The following is a 10,125-nucleotide window of genomic DNA, read 5'->3' on the forward strand; positions in this document are numbered from 1 at the left end:
AACATTCTGATTGATTTCATTAGCAAAGCTGGAAGCTGCAAGGCTATGTCATCCTTTTGGCTCTGTTTGCCCTGATGTTTAACTTTGCGAGGGAGTCTAGCCTTACAAATTCTTCTCCTCCGTGTGGCACATTCACTGACACGAGCAATTTTCTCTGTGCTCTAAAACTTTGGGTGACATCTTGAGCAAATGTACTATCTTTTCCCCAAAAGAGCATCTTGGCGCTGTCCTAGGAACCGTCATAACACACAGACTCACTAACCAAGTTTCTCTACAAATGGTTAAGAGGGAAATCCTCATTTTTAAAAACTGCTGCCATCATATTAGAGAAGGGGGGTATCCACTGTTTAACGTAGACACTGGGATCCCAGGGTGTAAAGGGGGGGCAGATAGCCCCCAAGCTTGCTATTGTTGGTTTGTTTGGTTTTATTTTGCTCTAGCAGACCTGATGCTTCTTCTTCCTTTGAGTGTTTGGGGGGATGGGGAAGCGAACCGTCCTCCGACTGAGGAGGTGGAGCGGAGGCCTTTGTTTTAAGACCACGGTTCTGATTACACCTGACGGGGCTGAAACTGGATTCCCGCAGAGCTTACTCACACCTTATCTTCTCCGCCCGTGATGATTGCAGCAGGAATGCAGCACAAGTTGTCACTTTGATTCACTCTGTATACTGCCGAGTATGATAACAAAATAAAAGTTCAGTTTTTTTGGACTTGCGATTAGCTCCAGGGGAGTTCTCCGTTCCATCTATTTTTATATTGGTCATCGAGGCTAAATCTCAATGTTCCTGGCTGAGATTCTCAGAGTCCAGAATAATCACGTTTAATAAAAAGTCTGCCTAAGAAAAAAACTCACATAACCTGAGCCATGGCAATGATTTTGTGGTATTTGGATTCATGTCTGTAAAAATATTTGGACACCAGATGGTGGATTGTTAGGAGCATTCATCCCAAACCAAAAGTTAAAAAAAAAAAAAAATTCACACACATACACACACAACACGGCGGGAGGGAAAAATCATCATTAGTTTTTTTTCCAGTCATGTTGCATGAGTAATGGTAAAAGCAACAGCTAAAACAATAAGATTACTGTGTTGAATTCTTAATGCGTTGTCAGGAATAAAGACTTCAAGTAGTGCTGAAAATATGTTCTCCCTCTGAATAACGCATACCTTAAGTACAGCTCACTTTGACAGCTTACCAAGTGTACATATTTTCGGAAAAACAAAATCCTCCTGCTGGTGGAGGAAGCTATAAGTGGTGACCTATCTCCTATACAGGACCGCATTGAGAGGGAGCCAAGTTAAACACTAAGCCAACAGCCTAGGGCCCTAGTCATGAATCCAAAATGACTTTTTCTCTACAGATTGATTTTTGTTTTTAACGGTCAGTTCCCAACTATCTACACTGACGGGTGGGGATGCATAGGATAAATAAACCAAAACAGGATAAGAGAAAATTGAATTTATATTTAACTGTGGAATGTATGTTTGTGGGGGGAGGGGGTTGTTATTTATGTCACATGGTGGTCATGCTCCGTGGGGCTTTGGCTGTCCATTTGTTGTGTTAGAGCAAACGTGAACTGTTTTCTGAAGGAAATCTGGCCCTGGCCCATGAGTACACCTTAGTCTGCTTCTTTACAGAGGTGGGTCTATGCAGACACCCAGCCTGGTTAGGAACCTTTGTTATTCACATGTGGGTGCCAAGCTCTTAGGTAAATACCTGCATCTAGTCAGGGAGACAGAGTTTCAACACATTAGGTCCCTGCCACACATTTTATCCTTGACTTCTCTGTTGCTTGATTCTTATCAAAGCTTGATTGCAGAAAATAATATCTATGGAAGGATGTAGTCTTTTGTTTCGTTCAGATATTTAAACTTTATCCCTGGATCAAGTCAGATAAAGAACTTCGTATTTGAATTACATCACTTTGTTCCCTCAGAGGACTGCATTCTTGAAGACTTCACTTTGCTGTGAGGCTTGAGCGACACTGTAGGAAACAACTATTGGAAACTCACTCACTCTATATGTTATTCAATCTGTGTCCCTTCCAAAGATACATGGGAGAAACTTCCTTCAGGTCTCCAGTGTCCTGAGTCCCTGGTATGTATCTTACAAAACATTGTGAATCTGTTCCTCCACAGAGCTAAATCTGTGGTCCTTTGTAGTGACTCTGTTGAATCCCTATGATTGGAATTTCTCTGTAGTGGCATTATTTCTTGCTTCACTTTGTTGTCTTTATTCTCTTTTTTTTCTGATTTATCTCATTTGTTTCAATTTTATTGCATGATTTTTATAAGTCACCTAAGGTGCATTTCAAAATGAGTCAGGGATTACATGGATACATTTATCATTCTTAAGGCATTTCCTGAGCAAACATCAATAAGAAAACATTGTTTTCTATCTACACATCTATAGGATGTTTGGGGCCAGAGATACCCACAAAAGTGTGCATGATTATTGGGGGGAAATTTTAAAATGTTTTCACTACCCCAGATAATTGAGAATTTGAGATACGACAGCTATATATTATTAATTTGACTGAGACACAGGATATTGAAGGACATGTAGATTTCAGACTGGAGAAAGGAGAAGCAAAAATTCTATGGTGGGTAGGACTCTCCTGCTGGGCAACCTGCACTCACAGGAAGGAAGGAAGGTACCAAGTGACCCTTCAGTAGGTGGGAACGTGTCCTGAACAGGCCTGTCTGGACCAAGGGCTGAAACCAAGGACAATTTCATCTGGAGGGAAGGGTTCCTTTGCTGAAAGAGTGAAGCAGGGAGGGCAGTCATTCCTCAGGCACAATTTAATGCTTCCTACTTCTTTTAAAATCTTGTTTGTTGGGCAGCCCCAGTGGCGCAATGGTTTGGCGCCGCCTGCAGCCTGGGGTGTGATCCTGGGGTCCCAGGATGGAGTCCCACAGTGGGCTCCCTGCATGGAGCCTGCTTCTCCCTCTCCCTGTGTCTCTGCCTCTCTCTCTGTGTGTCTATGAATAAATAAATAAAATCTTTAAAAAAATAAAATACAATCTTGTTTGTTTATTATTATGCTTCAATTTAGGCAAATCATAACTTGATCCCTATATCTATCCTTGATAATGACATTTATGAAGATAAATTCTATCAAATACATGCAACTATGTGCCTGGCACTGAGGATAAATAAACAAGTCAGAAGTCCTGTTCTCAACGAGCTCACCCCTTCTTAGCCCTTTTTGTCTGTTCATTTATTCAAACACCTATATATTGGGTATCATGGATTTATTTGCTTATTGAATATCTCACTTAGTTATTGAGTATATGAAGGGAAGTCTGTAAGAATAATGGTGGGAGAGCTCATAAGCTATAATGAACATACAAAGAAAGGCCACCTGAGGAGGTGATATTTGGATTAAGACCTGAAAGCAAGGAGCTGGTCCAGGGGATGGGATGGGAAGGGTGAATACTTAGCTGATGGAACAGCATGGTCAAAGTCCTGAGATGGGAATGAGATGCGGGGGCCGGGAGGGTGGTGGAGGAGGTGGCGGTGGCTGGAGAGCAGGAAGGGAAGGCCAGTGTGCATGAGATGAAATGACAAGGGACCTGTGAGGTCAAGCTGGAGGAAAGTATTACTTCTTCTCCCAGATGCCCTTGTGACCCACGCCCTTCAGCTGCCTTAAGTCTTTGCTCACCCACCCTCTCCACTAGGCCTACCCTGACCACCTCACCTAAGTTGTAATAGCCCCTCCCTCGATTAGTTTCCTTTGTACACATCACCTTGTAACAGTATAATATAGTATTTCTATATTACATCTTTTTTTTAAAGATTTTATTTATTTACTCATGAGAGGCACAGAGAGAGAGAGGCAGAGACATAGGCAGAAGGAGAAGCAGGCTCCATGCAGGGAGCCTGACGTGGGACTTGATCTTCAGTCTCCAGGATCACACCCAGGGCTGAAAGTGGCACTAAACCGCTGAGCCACCCGGGCTGCCCATATATTACATTTCTTGTTTATCTCCCTACTATCCTCTTCCATTAGCTTCAGAAGGCACGAATTTTAATCTGTTTTGTTGATTGATAATATCCCCTAAATCTAGAACAGGGCCTGGCATGCATGAGGCAGACAATCAATAGCTGTTGAATAGAATTAAATTGAGAGGCAATAAACATTTTAAACATGAATGTGACCTTCTCTCATATTCTTGGAAGATGAACTCTGGATGCTGAGTGGAAAAAAATGTTTAAAATCCAAAAAAATAAATAAAAAAAAAAATTAAAAAAAAATAAAATAAAATCCAAAAAATACTTTTCTACATTGTTTTATATTAACTCTAGAATCTAAGACCAATACTTGGCCAGGAAGATGTTAAGCTTCTTTCTCTTTTAAATCACCCAGGTAGACAAAGAAATAACATGGGTATTATGGAGACTTTAAGCACATGGGCAAGTGCCACAGAATGAAAGACAACCATCCTATCAAGTCAGGTCAGGTCAGAAGCACATACTGTGTGCGTGCCTACCAACAAAGCCCAAAATAACTGGGATCAATTAAACAACAGGTTATGTTTGTCTTGATTCTCTTTGCTGGGGCTTGCTACTGCCTTAAGGAAGAAACTGTTTGCTTTTCATATCAGAGTTTTAAAAAAAATTTTCAGATTTTACTGAAAAGCAAAGCAATTTGTACTGGTTAGCTCTTTTTAAAGAAGTATATTGAAAGAAATTGCCTCAGGATGGGGTGCTCATACTCCATTAAGAGGAGATTTATTGGTTACACAGGCTTAGAAAGCCTAATCTAGGATGATTCATTCATTCAACAAATATTTATTGAACATTTTATATGTGCATGGCCCTGCTGGGGAGTTAAAGAGATGGTTCTTATGCGGGTTCCTTATAAAGCTTACCTTCTAGTTGAGGAAATGACATACATGCACAAGAAGTTAAGTAAAGAGTGAACAATGTAAAATGTGCCCCAAGGCAGCTTGTAAGTACTAAACAGGTGGTAAAACCAGGTGCTGTAGAATCACTCCCAAATGCCAGCCTGTGGAGTTTTCACTACCGTAGACAGTCACATAATAAAAATAATGTAGTGAATTCTTATAAAGCTGAGGGTACTACATTGAAAGGATTGACCATTATTCTGAGAGTGTGCCTTTTGTTCTTTTCGAGTAGTAAAATGTTTTTTCTTTAATAAGATCATTGTGATGGTGATCTTTTTAAAAAGTCCTTGTTTAGGCAAAATAAAAAAATTGACAACCCTATATTAGACTGTATTATTATGTTGAAGTCTTACTGGTCCATTAAATCTCCCAAACTAGAAATGGTGTGATTAGCGCAAGCAGGATGCCAGTAAGCAGGATGGACAGGAGGGGATTCATTGACCAAGTGGGATAAACTGGATAGGATTTTCATGGTCAAAATGGATACAGATGGGGGGATCCCTGGGTGGCTCAGCGATTTAGTGCCTGCCTTTGGCCCAGGGGATGATCCTGGAGTCCTGGGATCGAGTCCCACGTCAGGCTCCCTGCATGGAGCCTGCTTCTCCCTCTGCCTGTGTCTCTGCCTCTCTCTCTCTCTCTCTCTCTGTCTCTCATGAATAAAATAAAATCTTAAAAAAAAAACAAAAAGCAAAAAACAAAATGGATACAGATGGACATTATATATTAAGTCTCAGCATATCTTTGTTGAGTTGAATTTAACCACACTTTGTGTGGAGGTTACATGAACAAAGCCATGAGATGACAACATAGATGACCAATTTGGAGTCCTCCTCTGTAGAGAGTACATATAGGTGATTATTAGGAAATAAGATTTTAGAGGAAAATTGGGGCAGATTATGGAGGGTCTTGAATGTCCAAGTGAGGAGAAGGACTTTAGAGAAATGGACAGTATTTTAATGGGTAGTTTTAAAGCCGAAAAGTAACACGAAGGAGTATTATTTTTAAAAGATTAAAGAAAAAAAAAGATTAAAGAAAGTCATCAACCCACAAAAGAAGAGAACAAGAGAAGAAAAAAAAGGAACGGAGAGGAACTATAAGAACAGCCAGTAAACAATTAAAAAAATGGCAATAAGTACATAACCCAGCAGTAGTTATTTTATTTTATTTTATTTTTAATTTTTATTTACTTATGATAGTCACAGAGAGGGGGCGGGGGGGAGACACAGGCAGCGGGAGAAGCAGGCTCCATGCACCGGGAGCCCGACGTGGGATTGGTTCCCGGGTCTCCAGGATCGCACCCTGGGCCAAAGGCAGGCGCCAAAACACTGCGCCACCCAGGGATCCCCTAGCAGTAGTTATTTTAAATGTAAATGGACTAAATTCTCCAATCAAAAGACAGAGAGGCTAAATGGATTTAAAAAAAAGACTCATCTATATGCTGACTCATTTTAGATGTAAGGATATATGCAGACTGAAAGTGAAAGGATGGAAAAAGATACACCATGCAAATGGACACCGAAAGAGAGCTGAGGTAGTTGTACTCATATCTGGCAAAATAGACTTTATTTTATTTTTTAAAAGATTTTATTTATTTATTCATGGGAGACACAGAGAGAGAGAGAGAGAGAGAGGCAGAGACACAGGCAGAGAGAGAAGCAGGCTCCATGCAGGGAGCCCCATGTGGGACTCGATCACAGGACTCCAGGATCACGCCCTGGGCTGAAGGCAGTGCTAAACCGCTGAGCCACCCAGGCTGCCAGCAAAATAGACTTTAAAACAAAGACTGTAATAAGTGACAAAGATAGGCATTATAAAATGATAAAAGGATCAATTCAATAAGAGGATATAACATTTGTAAATATTTATGCAGCCAACAAAGGAGCATCTAAATATATAAAGCAAATATTAACAGATCTAAGAAGAGACATAGTAATACAATAATAGTAGGAGAGGGGGATCCCTGGGTGGCTCAGCATTTTGGCGCTTGCCTTTGGCCCAGGGTGCGATCCTGGAGTCCCGGGATTGAGTCCGACGTCGGGCTCCTTGCATGGAGCCTGCTTCTGCCTCTCTCTCTCTCTCTCTCCTCTGCCTATCATAAATAAATAAATCTTTAAAAAAAATAATAGTAGGATATTTTAATATCCAACTGACATCAATGGATAGATCAGATAGAAAATCAATAAGGAAACATTAGCTATAAATGACATTTATTAGAACAGATGAACTTAACAGGTATATTCAGAACATTCTATCCAAAAGCAACAGAACACACATTCAAGTGTGCATAGATCATTTTCCAAAATAGATAATATATTAGGACACATAAGAGTTTTAATAAATTTAACAGGATTGAAATCATATCAAGAATCTTTTCTGGGGCACCTGGGTGGCTTGGTCTGTTAAGTGCCTGCCTTCAGTTCAGGTCATGATCCTAGAGTCCTGGGATCAAGCCCCATGTTGGACTCCCCACTCAGAAGAGAACCTGTTTCTCCCTCTCCCTGTGCCTCTCCCCCTGCATGTGCTCACTCTCTCTCAAATAAATAAATAACATCTTTTTTTTTTTTAAAGAATCTTTTCTGACCACATGGTATTAAACTAGAAATTAATCACATGAAGAAAACTGGAAAAATCACAAATATGTGAATTAAATAATGTGTTACTGAACAATGGGTCAAAGATAAATTAAAAGAGAAGTAAAAAAACTACCTTGAGACAAATGAAAACGGGAATGTAACATACCAGAATTTATGGGATACAGCAAAACCTGTTCTAAGACAGTAGTTTGTTTTTCTTTTAAAGATTTTATTTATTTATTCATGAGAGACAGAGAGAGACAAAGGGAGAAGCAGGCTCCATGCAGGGAGCCTGACGTGGGACTCGATCCCTGGTCTCCAGGATCAGGCCCTGGGCTGAAGACAGCGCTAAACCGCTGAGCCACCCGGGCTGCCCTAAGACAGAAGTTCATAGCCATAAATGCCTCCCTCATGAAACAAGAAAAGTCTTAAGTAAACAACTTAACTTTACATCTCAGGAAACTATCAAAAGAAGAACAAACGAAACCCAAGGTTAATGGAAGGAGATAATGATTAGAGCAGAAATAAATGAGAGACTAAAAAGATAATAGAAAAAAATCAATATAACCAAGAGCTTGTTCTGTAAAAAGATAAACAAAATTGACAAAACTTTAGCTAGACTCACCAAGAAAAAAAAGGGGATTCACATACATAAAATCAGAAAATAAAAAGGAGATGCTACTGTTGCTGATACCACAGAAATACAAAGAATTGGAAGAGACTACTATGAATAAGTGCATGTCAACAAATTGGATAACTTAGAGGAAATGGATAAATTCCTAGAAACATATCACCTACCAAGACTGAATCATGAACTAGAAAATCTCAACTGACTGTCTACCAAGAGATTGAATCAGTAATCAAAAACCACCTAACAAGCAAAAGTCCAGGACCAGATAGTTTTACTGGCAAATTCTACCAAACATTCAAAGAAGAATTAGTTCCAATTTTTCTCAAACTCTTCCAAAAAACAGAAGAGGAGGGAAATGTTCTAAACTCATTTTATGAGGCCACATTATCCTGATACCAAAACCAGACAACATGCCATAAGAAAAGAAAATTATAGACTAATATCCCCATTGCAAAAATCCTCAACAACATATCATCATCATCATCATCATCATAAAGATCACACACTATAACTAAGTGAGATTTACTCCAAGGACGCAAGGATATTTTAACAAATTAGTTAATATGATACACCACATTAACAAAATAAAGGATAAAAATCATATGATCATTTCAATAGATGCAGAAAAAGCATTTGACAAAATTCAACATCCATTTATGATAAAAACTCTAAAGAAAATTGGTATAGAGAAAACAAATCTCAGTATGATAAAGGCCATGTATGACAAGCCCACAACTAATGTGCTACCTAATGGTGATAAACTAAAAGCCTTTCCCCTAAGATCAAGAACAAGACAAGGATGATCACTCTTGCCATTTTTTATTCAACATAGTATTATAAGTCCTAGCCAGAGCAATTAGGCAATAGACTAGATAGATAGATAGATAGATAGATAGATAGATAGATAGATAAATGACTCCAAATTAGAAATGAAGAATTGAAACTGTTACTATTTGCAGATGACATGATACCATATAGAGAATATCTTAGACTCCATCAAAAAACTGTTGGAACTAGGAGTGCCTGGGTGGCTCAGTCAGATGAACACTGGACTCTTGATTTTAGCTCAGGTCATGACCTCAGGGTCACAGGATCAAGCCCTGTCTCAGGCTCCATGTGACACATGGTGACTGCTTACGATTCTCTCTTTCTGGGACCCCTGGGTGGCTCAGTGGTTGAGTGTCTGCCTTTGGCTCAGGGCGTGATCCCAGAGTCTCAGGATCAAGTCCCGTATCAGGCTCCCTGCATGGAGCCTGCTTCTCCTCCCTCTGCCTATGTCTCTGTCTCTCTCTCTCTGTGCCTCTTGTGAATAAATAAAATCTTTTAAAAAAAATTCTCTCTCTCCCTCTCTCTCCCCCTACCCTGCCCCTTCTCACATGCACACTCTTTCTAAAAAAACAAAACAAAACAAAAAAACCCTGTCAGAACTAATAAATGAATTTAGTAAAGTTACAGGATACAAAATCAATACAAAAATCTGCTGCATTTCTATACAGTAATAATTAACTATCAGAAATAAAGAAAACAATCCCACTTACAAGTGCATCAAACATAATAAAATTCCTAGGTATAAATTTAACCAAGGATATGAAAAAAGATATATTAAAAACTATAAAACATTAATGAAAGTAATTGAAGAAGACACAAATAAGTGGAAAGATAATCTGTGTTTATGGACTGGAAGAACCAGCATTTTTTTTGTTTTGTTTTGTTTTTTTTGTTTTTGTTTTTTTGTTTTGGAAGAACCAGCATTGTTAAAACTTCCATACTACCCAAAGTAATCCACAGAGTCAATGCAATCCCTATTAAAATTCCAATGACATTTTTCCAAAAACAGAACAAAGAATTGTAAAATTTGTCTAGAACCCCAAAAACATCCAAATCGAGAAAAAGAACAAAGCTGGAGGCATCAAGCTCCCTGATTTCAAACTATGTTGCAAAGCTATAGTACTTCAAACACTATGGTGTTGGCAGAAAACAGACACAGGCCAAAGGAACAGATAAAGGG

Source organism: Vulpes vulpes, chromosome 3, assembly GCF_048418805.1.
Source record: "Vulpes vulpes isolate BD-2025 chromosome 3, VulVul3, whole genome shotgun sequence".
NCBI lineage: Eukaryota > Metazoa > Chordata > Mammalia > Carnivora > Canidae > Vulpes > Vulpes vulpes.